Here is a 6,146-nt window from a genome sequence, read left to right on the forward strand (position 1 = left end):
AGACAATCTGCTAGATTGTCTAAAGAATGGATAGGATCAAGGCAATGTGTAAAAGTTACGGTCTTCTAAAGGGAAAGACCTTGTATTTGGCAAAGGCGGGAAAGGAAGAAAGAATGAGAAGGGATGTCAATTGTCTGAGGTACATAGAATGGATGAAGAGCAAACTTAAGTGAAAATGAATGGAGAGAAATGAGAAATGAAGAATGTAGACTACTCTATTTTTTAAAATAGGTATTTATTTTTCCAATTATATATAAATATAATTTTCAATATTCATTTTCATAATTTTCTCCCTCTCTCCTTTGCCTCCCCCCATCATTGGATAGCAAATGATCTAATATAGGTTATACATGTATGATAATGCTACACATATTTCCATTACTTATGTTATAAAAAAATCATAACTAAAGAAAAAAATAATCATAGGAAAGAATAAAAAAGAATCAAATTAGGAAAAGTGAAATAGTATGTTTTGGTTTATATTCAGACTCCAAATTTCTTCTCTAGATATGGATAACATTTTCTATTACAAATCTTTTAGAATTGTATTTGATCATTGTACTGCTGATGGTCTACTGATCTACCACAGTTTATAACACAATTTTACTATCAATATGTATAATGTTCTCTGTCCACTCACATCACTCAGCATTAGTTCATGTAATTTTTCTAGGTTTTTCTGCACACCAGCTCATGATTTCTTATAGAGCAGTCATATTCCTTCATATTCATATTTGACAGTTTGTTCAACCATTCCCCAATTGATGGACATCCACTCAATTTCTAATACTTTGGCTCTGTAAAGAGCCATTATAAATGTTTTTGTACATGGGATATTTCTCCCCCTTTTTATCGTCTCTTTGGGATATATACCTAATAGTGATAATGCAGGACAAACAGATATTCACATTTTATTTTTTTGTCTTTTGGGCAAAGTTTGAAATTACTCTCAATAATGGTTGAATAACTCCTCTAACAGTGCATTAGTGTCCTACTTTTCCCACATTGTCTCTTATATTAATCATTTTTCTTTTTTCTCATTTTATCTAATCTGATAGGTATAGGGTATTGCCTTAGAATTCTTTAAATTTTTATAACTCTATGTAATAATTTGGAGCATTTTTTCTTATGAGTCCAGATAGCTTTTATTTCATCATGTGAAAATTGCCTGTTCATATCCTTGACCATTTATCAATTGAAGAATGATTTGTATTCTTATAAATCTGACTCTGTTCTCTATTTATTTTAGAAATAAGCCATTTTAGTTTGGATTTCCATCTTTTTTCAGTCCTTCTAAATGTGATTGCATTGGTTATATTTATGCAAAACCTTTTAAATGTAATAATTTAATTAATTAAAAATAAGTCAATTCTCCATTTTGCATTCAATTTTGTTTTCAATTTTTTTTATCATAAACTTCTCCCATTCCATGATGTTTGTCCTTCATTTTCTTTTTTTTTTAAGATTTTTTAAGGCAATGGGTTTAAGTGGCTTGCCCAAGGCCACACGGCTAGGTAATTATTAAGTGTCTGAGGTCGGATTTGAACCCAGGTACTCCTGACTCCAAGGCCAGTGCTCTATCCACTGCATCACCTAGGCGCCCCTTGTCCTTCATTTTCAGAGAAGACCAAGATATCAGGGAGATGATGCCATGACAAGCATATAATTTGGATTTGAGTGAGGGGGTGTTATGCTAAGTCAACAGTCTCACTTTTTCCTCCAGAGGCATTCAGGTCCAGTGACCAGGTATGAATCAGGATAACTGGAGATGACCCTGGATGGGGATGGTCAGAGTTACATAACTTGCCCAAGGTCATACAGCTAGTAAGTGTGAAGTCTCTGATGTTGGATTTGAGCTCTGGTACTCCTGACTCCAAGACCAGTGCTCTATCTACTGTGTCACCTAATTGCCTTTCCCCATTCCAAAGATTTGACAGACTATCCCTTGTTCTAATTGGCTTATGTTATTGACTTTTATGTTGAAATCCTGTACTCACTTTGATCTTACCTTATATAAGGTCTGCAATGTTAGCCTACACCTGGTTTTTGTCATACTATTTTCCCAGCTTTCCTGCAGTTTTTGTTTTCTTTTTTTTTCCCCAAATAGTGAGTTCTTATTCCAGATGATGGAGTGTTTGGATTTATCAGATTACCATAATCATTTATTATTCTTTTTTTGTCTCTAATATATCCCACTGATCTACTTCTCTTTTTCTTAGTCATTACCAGACAATTTTTATGACTGTCACTTTATAATATAATTTTAGGTCTTATATGGTTAGGTTACCATTCTTCATATTTTTTCCTTAATTATCTTGATATTCTTGCATTTTGTTTCAACAGATAAATTGTGTTACTATTTCTATTAACTCTATAAAAAGTTTTTTGGTAATTTAATTGGTAAGGCACTGAAGAAGTAATTTAATTTAGGTAGAATTGTCATTTTTATTTCATTATTGGGCCAAACAAGAGCAACTGATATTTTTCCAATTGTTTAGGTCAGATTTAATTTGAGTGAAAAGTATTTTATAACTGTGTTCATATAATTTCTGGGCTCATTTTTACAAGTAGATTCTTGAATATTTTATGTTGTCTACAGTTTTTAACTTAATTTTATGTTATTTTCCCACAATTGCATTTAAAAATAAGTTTTAATATTAATTTTTTTTAAACTTTGAGTTTCCAAATGCTCTCCATTCTTCCCACCCCACCTCCCCTCATTGAGAAGGCAGGTTTTTTGATATAAGTAAAAATATGTAGTCTTGCAAAATATTACCATAATAATGTTGTGATAGTAAACATACCCATAACAAAAAAAGAAACCGCTAGAAAAGATGTATACTTTATTCTGTATTCAGATACCATCAGCTGTGCATTTGGGATTGGATAATCTTCTTTATTATTGGTCCACAACATTGCTGAGAAAAGGAAAGTCATTTACAGATGATCATCCTGCAATATTGCTATTACTTTGTATACAGTACATTTCCAATTGCATCTGCTCATGTAAATCTTTCCAGGTTATACTGAGGGCATCCTGTTCATCATTTCTTAGCAGAACAGGATTTCATCATAATCACATAACTTAATATCATTCAGTAATTCCCCAACTAATCAGCAACCACTCAATTTCCAACTGATGCTTTAAATATCTTTAAATATATAGTTCCTTTTCCTTCCTATTTTTCATCTCTTCTGGAATAAAGACACTTTTCTGGAATAAAGAGATTGCTTGGTCAAAGGATAGGTATGGATTTATAGTCCTTTGGGCATGTTGCAAATACGTCTACAGAATTATTGAACAATATACTCCAACCATTCATTGTCTCATGTTCCCTATTTCCCCTCCAAGTTTCATCATTTCTCTCTCTGTCCTAGTAGTCAATCTAATAGGTATAAATTTGTACCTCAGAATTTTTCTAATTTGCATTTCTCCAAGCAATAGTGAATAGGATATTTTTAATGTAGCCTTAGGTAACCTCATCTGAAAAGTTTTCATATCTTTTGATCATTATCAATTTAGGAATAGTTCTAATTTTTTTTATAAATTTGACTCAATTCTCTATGTTTGAAAAATGAATTCTTTATCAAAGTAACTGTGTTTCAGTATATTGCCCATAGTTACTATTGCTAATTGTATTTCTCTCCATCCTATTCTCCCCAGTCCCAGTACTCTAGTTTTGCTCTCCTTTCATCAAGTCCCTCTTCAAAATTGTTTTACACTTGATTAGTCCCTCACAATCTTCATTCCCTTTTAATTACCTCCACCCCCACCTTCTCACATTCCCTACCCTTCCTATTTTCCTGTAACATTAGATAGATTTCTCTACCCAATTGATTTTGCCAGTTATTCCTTTGAGTCAATTTTGATGAGTGGAAGACTCACTCATTCTCCCTCAACATTCTACTCTCTCACTCCACTTTAAAGTTTTTCTTATCATTTTTATGAGAATTAAGTTACCCCATTCTATATCTCCCTTTCCCTTTCTCTCAGTACAGTCCTCACCCCTTAACTTTATTTTTTATTTTCTTTAAGATTTTATTTATTTTGAGTTTGCAATTTTCTCCCCAGTCTTCCTTCCCTCCTCCCGGAAGGCAGTCTGTTAAGTCTTTACATTGTTTCCATGGTATACATCGATCTACATTGAATGTAATGAGAGAGGAATCATATCCTTAAGGAAGAAAAATAAAGGAAAAGACATAGCAGAATTACATAATAAAATAACAGTGTTAGGTGCCTGCTGGCTAAATTAAACTTTATTTCTTACCTATATTTTATTCAGGTGAACACTGAAGAGCCAAGAGACAAAGATTGCAAGTTCTCTCTTTATTTCACAGAAAACAAATGCTAAAATACTCCTTGTCCCTGGTTTCCCTCCAACTGTTTAAGTAGTCAATCAAGCAGATGTTTGTTCTCTCAGGCTAGTACTGACATACAATGTTGCAACTGCCTCTTACATAAGGTTTTTTCCCCCTAAATTAAAGGTAATAGTCTTTGTTCAAATTCCACTGTTTTTTTCTCTGGATACAGATGGTATTCTCCATTACAGAGAGCCCAAAATTCTCCCTGATTGTTGAACTGATGGAATGAGCACGTCCATCAAGGTTGATCATTGCCCCATGTTGCTGTTAAGGGTGTACAGTGTTTTTCTGGTTCTGCTCATCTCACTCAGCATCAGGTCATGCAAATTCTTCCAGGCTTCCCTGGAATTCCCATCCTTCCTTGTTTCTAATAGAACAATAGTATTCTATGACATACATATACCACAGTTTGTTATGCCATTCCACAATTGAAGGACACTTACCCAATTTCCAATTCTTTGCCACCACAAACAGAGACACTATGAATATTTTTGTTCAAGTGATTGTGAGGAATGAAGGGTGTTGTTGGTCTTCACAGGGTGTGAAGGGGTGCCCCTTTGAAGTCCATTACAAAGGGGGAAATGGCCTCAGTAAATCACAAAACTGGGAGAGTTTTCCTAATCCCATTCCAAAGATGACAAACTAGATTAGAAGAAACTTGTCCTTAACTGGTCAAGAAAGAGTAACCTAGTCTTGACCTTCTCTTTTGCACATGCTCAAAGAGATCTCTCTGTTCTTGCTCATTAGTAAAATGAGCAGGATGGGGAAATATATAGGAATCAATGTACCAATTAGATTTGTGAACTCAACCTATGGATGGCATGAAGAGGCAGGAACAAAGTCTTTCAAAGTGTATAAAAGAGGTTGTATGTTGGGATTTCCCCATCCCTCTCTCCCACCATGAGAGAGGTGTAACATTTTGTTAAGATATCTTAATAAAAACTATTTTAATCACTCTGGACTAAGTATTTTTGAGCCATTTATAACATGATGTTTTTTACCTTTTTCATAATCTCTTCATGATATAGACCCAGTCCCTTAACTTTATTTTTTAAATATATTATCCCTTTATATTTAATTCCTACCCATTTGTATTGGTAATATAAAAAATTATTTTATCCTCACTAAAATTTTTTTATTATCTGACCTCAAATTAACAAGATAATATAGAGCCTGAGTATGCAAGCAAGTTAGGAAATGATTAGACTTGGTGAGAACTAGTCATTATCCCTAAGTGTAAACAGTCCCTTGAGATATTTTCCTGATGTCCAGATTCTGGAATCCTGAAATGACCACTGAAAGCAGATCATATGCCTGACCTAGTCTTAGTCTTCTTTGCTTAGAAAATGATTTAAGTTGGAGTCGAAGGATCCTTTCTGGAAGATGCACCTAAGGTATGGACAGATAGCTTAGGACATTTTCCCTGTAAGACTCTGCAAGACTGTTCCTGAGACTCCCAGTCATATAAATTCACATGTTGCTCATCTCTTGATGATTGCGGTAAAAATAACCTTATTGTGACAGTTCTGATTAATTGTAATAAACTGTGTTATAGCTTATGATTTTACTGATACTTTTTATATACTTATTAAACTTATTAACTTTCATTATCTGAAATTATGATAATTTCTTCTCCAGTCCAAGCCCATACTAAATTACAGCTGCAGGTACCTGTTCTTTTGCAACACTCTGTACCTTGCTTATATCTGCTTCTTGTAACTGCCCTAATAAATGAAAAAGTTCATAACAATTTTAAATATCATCAGACCAAACAGGAATATAAG

Source organism: Macrotis lagotis, chromosome 5, assembly GCF_037893015.1.
Source record: "Macrotis lagotis isolate mMagLag1 chromosome 5, bilby.v1.9.chrom.fasta, whole genome shotgun sequence".
Taxonomy (NCBI): Eukaryota; Metazoa; Chordata; class Mammalia; order Peramelemorphia; family Peramelidae; genus Macrotis; species Macrotis lagotis.